General features: G+C 35.9%; 1 non-coding gene across 1 annotated transcript; it reads left to right on the top strand.

Annotated features, from left to right (window-relative positions):
* Nucleotides 1-7,442: 7,442 nt before the first annotated feature.
* On the top strand, nucleotides 7,443-7,550 carry LOC141694749 (small nucleolar RNA R71). The gene has a single exon (XR_012564033.1). It is a non-coding gene; the product is annotated as a small nucleolar RNA R71 (small nucleolar RNA).
* The last annotated feature ends 1,499 nt before the right edge of the window (nucleotides 7,551-9,049 follow it).

The raw sequence follows: 9,049 nt of genomic DNA, 5'->3' as shown, positions 1-9,049 counted from the left end.
AGAATTTAAAACTTCATTCTCAAATCTCAGCTGATCATGATCATTGAAATCTTCAAGTCCAGTAATCTTCTTATCATCAAAAGAGACATTGATAGATTCCATGACAACCCTTGTTCTTAAATTATAGACTCTGAAGGCTTTTGTGGAAAGTGGATATCCAACAAAAATTCCTTCATCAGCTTTTAGATCAAATTTGGATAGTTGTTCAGGATGAGTCTTAAGAACAAAACACTTGCATCCAAATACATGATAATACTTCAGATTTGGCTTCTTTTTCTTCACCATCTCGTATGGTGTCTTTCCATGCTTGTTGATAAGTGTTGCATTCTGAGTAAAATAAGCAGTCTGCACAGCTTCAGCCCAAAAGTAGGTTGGTAACTTTGCTTCATCAAGCATAGTTCGTGCAACTTCAATAAGAGTTCTATTCTTTTTTTCAATAACTCCATTTTGCTGTGGAGTTCCAGGAGCAGAGAATTCCTGCTTGATTCCTTGGTCTTTGCAGAACTTTTCCATAATCAAATTCTTGAACTCATTATCATTATCACTTCTTATGATTTTCATAGAGTCTTTAACCAATTTATCCAGTTGTTTGACATAATCAATCAAGATAGATGCAGTTTCACTTTTTGTGTACAAGAAATACACCCATGTGTATCTAATGAACTCATCCACTATGACCATAGCATATTTCTTCTTTGCAATAGACATGACATTCACTGGACCAAATAGATCAACATGTAGTAGGTGATAAGGCTCATGAATTGAAGATTCAGTCTTTCTCTTGAATGAAGATTTTCTTTGTTTTGCCTTTTGACAGGAATCAGAAAGGCCATCAGGAGCAAATACTGATTTTGGCAGTCCTCTCACAAGATCTTTCTTGACTAGTTCATTTATATTATTGAAATTTAAATGAGGGAGTTTCTTGTGCCAATTCCAGCTTTCTTCAATTGATGCTCTACTTAACAGACAGATTGCAGAATCATCAATACTTGTTGAAAGCTTGGCTTCATTAATGTTACCATGCCTATATCCTTTCAAAACAACTTTGCCTGTAGATTTGCTTACAACTTCACAGTGTTCTTCAAAGAAATCCACATGATAACCTCTGTCACAGATTTGACTAACACTCAGCAAATTGTGTTTAAGTCCTGAGACTAGAGCTACTTTTTTAATGATGACATTCCCAAGATTTATATTGCCATATCCCAGAGTTTTTCCAATGTTTTCATCTCCATAAGAAACACCTGGGCCAGCTTTCTCTACAAAGTCTGATAGCAGGGCTTTATTTCCAGTCATATGTCATGAGCATCCACTGTCCAGAGCTAGGATGTTTTTCCTGTTGCCTTGCAATCACAAAGATCACTAATGATTAGTTTTAAGGACCCAGACTTGCTTGGATCCTTTGGCCTTATTAAGTTTGTTAACATTTGCAGCGGATTTAACATCAGAGTCTATGTTAACATTTTTCTTATCAGAATTTACAGTATCAGACTTTGCATCAGAACTTACACTAGAAGGAATAATGCTAACTTTCTTTAAAGAAGGTTTTATTTGATAATAATTATAGTACAAACTATGATATTCCTTACAAGTATAAATGGAATGCCATAAACTACCACAATGAAAACAAGGATTTTGTGGCCTATATCTAACAGACTGACTCTTAACTCCTGATTTAGGAGGTAAAGAATTTATATCCTTATTCTTCCTGCAAAAAGAAGCAAGATGGTTAGTGTTTCCACAGTTATTACATTTCTTTCTAGGAGCATTAGGAACAGGCTTATAATCATTGCTTTTATTCACAACTTCCTTTCCATTCCTATTTTTCCTAGTTGGTTTTACCTTGTTTACATTCTTAACTTCTTTCAGCTTATGCTTAAGCTGCTTCTTTGTCATTAAGCCTATGTTAACTTCAGTTGGCTTATCCTGTTTTGGTTTGTTAGAAGTTAATTTCTCTTTAACTTCTGATTTATCAATATCAGACTTTACAGCTACAAACTTAACAGAATTTAGCTTTGACTTTTGTTTAACAACTATAGGCTCAATTTCTATAGTTCCTTTATTATTCTTATCATCTCCATAACCTAAGCCCTCTTTCTAATTTCCACTACTTAACAAATTCTGAGTTGTTCTGCCAGAATTAGTCCAAGTCCTGCTAATCTCTCTTTTCTTTTCTAATTCAGTTTTTAGAGATTCATTCATTTTAAGCACTTCATCTCTAACATAGAAAGCATCATCTCTATCTTTCTGAGTTTGATGGAATCATTCCTCTTTTTATAAGCAAGATTTTCAGAAGTTAATCTTTCACATGTTAAAGTTTGATCCCTATAACTAATGAACATGGTTTTAAGATATCTTCTCAACTCAGTAATTTCATCAGTATGAAAATCATAATTTGTTTGAGGTACCTTTAACTCAGCAGCTTCAGAACTGCTATCAGCATTTGCCATCAAGGCATAATTCACCTCAGTTTCAGAATCTGAAGTGTCTGTCCATCTTTTCTTCTTTGTGACAAGAGCCTTGCCTTTGTCACTTTTTCCTTTCTTGCAATCAGGAGATATGTGGCCTTTCTCACCACAGTTGTAGCATCTGACATTTGAGTAATCTCCTATGTCAGACTTGCCTCCTTTGCCTTCAGTTTTCTGAAACCTTTCTTATCAGAACTTGCACCTTTCCTGAAAAACTTCTTTCCCCTTCTGAATTTCCTGTATGCAATCTTTGTGATTCCTTTCACCATAAGAGCACACAACTTCATCATCTCTTCATCAGGGTCCATCTCAGATAGACTTTCAGTTTCTGAATCCTCATCACTATTAGAACTTGATGACTCAGTATCAGACTTTGTGATGAGAGTCTTTCCTTTGCCTTTCTTTCAGACAGCCACTTTAGGGGATTCCTCCTCAGCCTTAAGAGCAACTGTCCTTGACTTTCTCCCATGCCTCTTGCTTTTTTGATCCATCTCAAGTTCATGAGTCTTGAGCATACCATAAATTTCATCAAGAGTAGTTTCATCAAGAGCATAGTTGTCTCTTATAGTAGTTGCCTTCAAATCCCAAATTTCAGGAAGAGCTAAAAGGAATTTAAGATTAGTATCTTCAAGATCATATTCCTTATCCACCAGTGATAGATCATTCAAGAGTTTGACAAATCTATCATATAAACCAGTTAATGACTCATCAGGTTTTGAGTCAAAGTACTCATACTCTTGAGTGAGTATAGTCCTCCTGTTCTTCTTAATTGAATCAGTTCCCTGGCATCTTGTCTCGAAGGCATCCCATATCTCCTTTGCAGTCTTGCAGTTAATTACCTTGTTTGACATGACATTATCAATGACATTGTGCAGCAAATGTCTTACCTTTGCATCCTTTGCAATAGATGAGATATCTTCAGCTGTATATTCACTTTTCTCCTTTAGTACAGTCTGTGCTGGCTGATCTGCAACTACAACAGAGAGCTTGGTTGGCTTATGTGGTCCTTCATTAATTTTGTCAAGGTATTCTGGATCTGTAGCTTCCAGAAACATAGACATCCTCACCTTCCATGTGGGATACTCAGAAGGTTTCAGTATGAGAACCCTAATAGTCTCATATCGATTATGGATTTGAGTCTTTGGAGTTTTTTCAGTTTTGATGGGCTTACTGTATGTATGTTAACAGATTGCTCTGATACCACTTGTTAGGTCACACACTGTAGAAGGGGGCTGAATACAGTGTTTACTACAATCAAATCGAATATAAGAACTCAAGTAACAGAATACAGATTTTATTCAACACAATAAACTCTGTTACAAAGAACTTTCCTCTCTCAGTGATGAACAAATATCACGAGAGCTGCTAGGGTTACAATGAATAATAATCTCGATTAAGATAACACATATAGTGTAAACCCTATGTCTGTGTTTATATACTACACAGTTACAAGATAATCTTCTAATTGATATCGAATATAATTCTGCTTCCTAATATATATCAACTAGTTATCTTTTCTTCCAAGTATTCTATTCCTTATAGAATTCTTCTTCATGCATATCTCTTCTTATGTTTGTCTTGATCTTCTTTCCTTTCAATCAGACGCCTTCCTTATCTGAACGTCTCCTTAAGTCCTGATATTATCTCCTGATAAATATCTCTTGATAACTTAATTTCTGATAACTTAAGTTCTGATATCTTAAGTCCTGACTTCAGTATAAGTACTGATTTCCAGTTAAATCCTGATTTGTCCTGTTAAGTAAGATCTAAAAACTAAACACAAATCACATTAGACATGACATCACAAATATATCTAACATGTTTCCAATACAGTTGTTACTCCTCATGTCTCTCCAATTAAAGCTACAGATGATGCTAAAGAACAAATGGATAATTCTGAAATAAATATTCATAATTTGAATATACCTGAAGTTCTTTATCTAGAAGCTCCATCTACATCAAAGAAACCATCTCTGGAGATAAATTCTGCTGATCAGAATTTAGATGATGTTATTCCTGAATCTCCAGTTGCTTCACACACTGTTGAGCTATCAGAACACAATGAGTCTTCCTCAAGTTCTGATGACAGTGTTTCTGCTGAGACTCTAGTACCTATTCTGGGCAAGGAAGAATTGGTGAAGAAATTTTTTGAAAAGGAAGCACCTATTCCTTGGGAGGATACTCGCAGAGGTGTTGCATGGACCAAGAAGTGGAATCAATCTGATTTTATTCCATGTACTAAAATTCTGACAAAGCATATTGCAAAAGCTGATGAGTTGCTTACAAATGCTGATTTCAAGACACAACTCAAGATCACAGCTCTTCTGATAAAACATCTTCAAGGTCTACATAGTGCTACTCATGAAAAGGTTGATACACTCAGAGAACAAGCTGATAAGCTAGATTTCTGAGAAAGTTGCAGCCATTGAGAAAACTCAAGAGAAGCAACATGCCCAAATTGCTGAGGTTCTGGCTAATCAAGCTTCTCAGAAAGCTCAATTGGATGAAATCCAATCTTCAGTTGAACTTCTTCTTTCTCTCTTACTTCCTGATGATGCCAAAAAGGGGGATAAGGTAGTTAAGTCCAAATGCTCACCTACTCAAGAACTGAAGAAAAAGGATGATGAAAGTGATGACCAGGGAAACTCTGAAAAGAGCAGAGGTCAAAGAAAAGTTCAAGGAAAATCTTCTATTCAGAACAAGTCAAGTTCTGATGCTGTGAATGCTCAAAGATTGAAGTCAAGTGGTGATAAGCAAAGTATGATGTCAAGTTCTGATATTCTGATTCAGTCAGGATCTGAAGATTCTCAGAGGTTTTTGCAAACTCTGAAGTTAAAAGGGAAGCAGACTACTGTTTATTACAAAGATCCCAAAATCCAGACACTTGATGAGGAGATAGCAAGAAGATTACTTCTGAAACATAATCCAGGAATGAATTTAGAAACTCTCAAGGAGGAAGAAGCTAGATTTGCTGCTGAGAAGACAAATCCTAAGTCTAAAGCTTCTGATGAAAAGAAACCTCAAAGGCCTAAGGAGAAAGGCATTGTGATCAAGGAGAAATCAATCACTGAGGCATCTAAACCAAAATAAGATCACAAATTGAGATTGATTCTAAATTAAAAGGAAAAGAAAAGGTTGGTGAACCTTTAAAGAAAAAGAAAAATTCTTCCATTCCCGTCTATCAAACTACATTGCATGATGATGATTTGATAGAAGATGAAACTGTTCAAATTCTGAAAAGAAGAAAGATAAGTGAAGATTCTAAAACAACCTCTAACACTGCTCAAGTTATTGTTCAGAATAAAGGACAGCAAGCTACAGAAGAAACCGCAAATTCTGATCAAGTTGATTTGGATAAAATGACAATTGCTGATAAGAAGAAGTTGTTATGGAAGAAAGCTACTCCAGTTGAACCAAAATCCAATCTCATGATGAGTCAACTTGCTACATTTGGGTTGAGATCCAAGCAACCTAGAGATACAGCTGAATTAGGTTCTGACGAAGAGAAAATTCAAACAGGAGTATAGGTTACTCTAAAAGATCCTTTCATATTGACAGACAAGCCATATGAACAAATCAAACAAAGACACCTTGACAAGGTGTTGTCTGCTCAAGTTGTGATAGATGCTCATGATAAGGAGAATCTAAAAGATAAATTGATCTTATTTCAGAATCTCTGGTACAAAGACTTCTCAATACAGTCCAATGATTACTGAAGGTGATGGAAGGGAAATTCCTATGCTGAAGAATTCTGCTAAGGTGGAAGTTATTCTGAAAGGAAGATGCTTATGTTATAATGAAAACTCTTCACATCCTAAGGTTATCAGACTTGGTGATGGACTTGAAAGAACATCCATTCAAGCTCTCAGAACTGCCATTTATCAAATTGGTGATAGTAAAGAAGAAGAACTGATGCAGGTCAAAGCACAGTTAGCTGAAGTTCTGAAGAAAGCTGAAGATAATCTGATAAGAGATTTTGTTAAGAATCATTATGGATTCAGATTGATTCAGTGATGCTAGTAAAGCTGGATGTTTTGTAAGTTGTAATTATTTATTTAGTCAAACTCTTATTGCATTTGAACTTAAATGTTTTTGACATCATCAAATCTATTAACTTGTACATTCTTGCATAATTTACAAGTTGGGGGAGATTGTTGAATATATTTGAGATGTCATGTCTAATATGTTTAATGTTTAGTTCTCAGATCTTAACTAACAGGAAATATCAGTTCTTACTGGAATCAGGACTTACTGGAAGTCAGAATTTAAGGATATCAGAACTTAGATTATCAGAAGATAATATCAGAAGATGGATATCAGAACTTAAGTACTGGAGGACTTACAGTTAAGGAAGGAAGCTGATTTAGAGGAAACAGGATCGAGACTAATACAAGAAGAAGATATGCAAGGAAAGAGTTCGAGGACTAGAAGAATTATAAGATATCTGGTTGATATATTTTAGGAGACAGAATTATATTCCATATCAACTAGAAGTTATCTTGTAACTGTGTGTCTATATAAACACAGACATAGGTTTACTCTATAAGAGTTACGATAATCGAGAAGATTATATAATTGTAACCTAGCAGCTCTCGTGATATTTGTTCATCACTGAGAGAGAACAGTTCCATTGTAACAGAGTTTGTTATATCGAATACATCTGTTTTCTGTTACTTGTGCTTTAAATCGATTTGATTGTATTCTACAATATATTCAACCCCCTTCTACAGTATTGTATGACCTAACATGGCAGCTATAGCAGTTGTTGCATCCAACTCCAGAATTCCTGCTACTTTTCTCTGAGTCAGTCTCTGCGAAGCATTCTGGTCCTCATTAGCAGCAATCAGTTCGATCAATTCATAAGCTTCATCGTAGATTTTAGCCCACAAGGCTCCTCCTGATGCTGCATCAAGCATGGGTCTAGAAGTAGCACCCAATCCATTATAGAAAGAGTTGATAATCATCCAATCAGGCATGCCATGGTGTGGACAACTTCCTTAGAATCTCTTTATATCTATCCCAAGCCTCACACAGAGATTCTCCAGTTTGCTGAGCAAACTGAGTAAGAGCATTCCTGATTGCAGCAGTTTTCGCCAAGGAAGAATTTAGTGAGAAACTTTTGAGCAAGATCTTCCCATTTAGTGATAAACCCTGGTGGTAGAGAATGTAACCATCACTTAGCCTTGTCCCTCAGAGAGAATGGGAAGAGTCGCAGCTTGATAGCATCTTCAGTCACACCATTGAACTTGAAAGTATCGCAGATCTCGATGAAATCCCTGATGTGCATGTTCGGGTCTTCAGTAGGAGAACCCCCAAACTGAACTGAGTTTTGTATCATCTGAATCGTGCCTGCTTTGATCTCAAAAGTGTTAGCCGAGATGGCTGGTTTGATGATGCTTGACTGAATGTCATTGATCTTAGGCTGAGAATAGTCCATCAAAGCCTTATAATTTTCTGCTTGATCTCCCATCGCTAATACCATTGGTTCTTCAACTTTTTCTTTTTCTTCTACCTTCTCTTCGTCCTCAAAAACTTCCCTACGAACTACTATCGCTTCTTCCTCGGCTTGATCCAGATTTCTCTTACGAGTCCGAGAATGCGTATGTACACACGCTCGCTAGATCACCTGAAATAAGACAAGGAAACAGATAAGTAATAGTGTCCAAGTCAATGAACTTTAACGACCACTGATGGAAAGCACATAAACTATAAATTAACACTGTAGTCCCAGGCAGCGGCGCCAAAAACTTGTTAGTCGCTAAACACGCGCTAATAATACACGCAAGTATACGAGTTCGCAAGTAGTATAGAATCTTTTCTAGTTCGTTCCCAAAGAGATTGGCTTTGGTTAACTAATTAATTCACGCACTTAAGCAATAATGTATGGTTATTATTCAATGCTAAGACGATAACAAATTGAGGCTGTTTATAACTAAAAATTAAACTAACAATTATAACTAAATATGTATGACAAACATTGGATTCTAACTTCATTAAATACTTCATTCGTTAGCCTTATTGTTCTCAACCTTAGCATGCAATGGTGATGACACTAATCAGACAGCATGAAATTGATAAACACCAACTTTCGTTGCACGAGTACCATACTACCAGACATCCACAAAAGTGATAGAAGCTGAATAGACACCAATTATATTGAGACCCTATATGTTTATAGAAATTGACGATATAACGGTTTAAGCACAAGTTATCTATCTTGATTACATAGGGCAAGTAAGATGGTTAAAATTACCTACGAATCATGCATAACAATACATGAACCTATGCTAGCATGGCAAGTTCTGAATCCTTAAAATCCCTTTCGCTTCATTAAGAATTAGCACACTATCTTATAAGTTCGCGACGCTCATAAGACGAATACGCTCAACCAATACTAGGCTATCATACAATCACCACATGCTAAGGAATCGAAATAATTTAACTAAAGAAATCCATAAATAAATCAGTTAGAACCCCACGATAACGATTAGCCCATGATCGGACTCATCATCAACGTGGGTTCCGATGAAAATATGGTATAACAAACGTAGTCCTTATAAAGAATAAATAAAACCAAGTAC

Source organism: Apium graveolens, chromosome 10, assembly GCF_009905375.1.
Source record: "Apium graveolens cultivar Ventura chromosome 10, ASM990537v1, whole genome shotgun sequence".
In the NCBI taxonomy this organism is placed as follows: domain Eukaryota; kingdom Viridiplantae; phylum Streptophyta; class Magnoliopsida; order Apiales; family Apiaceae; genus Apium; species Apium graveolens.
Note: the sequence above shows the minus strand (reverse complement) of the source record. Positions and strands in the feature narration are given on the sequence as shown.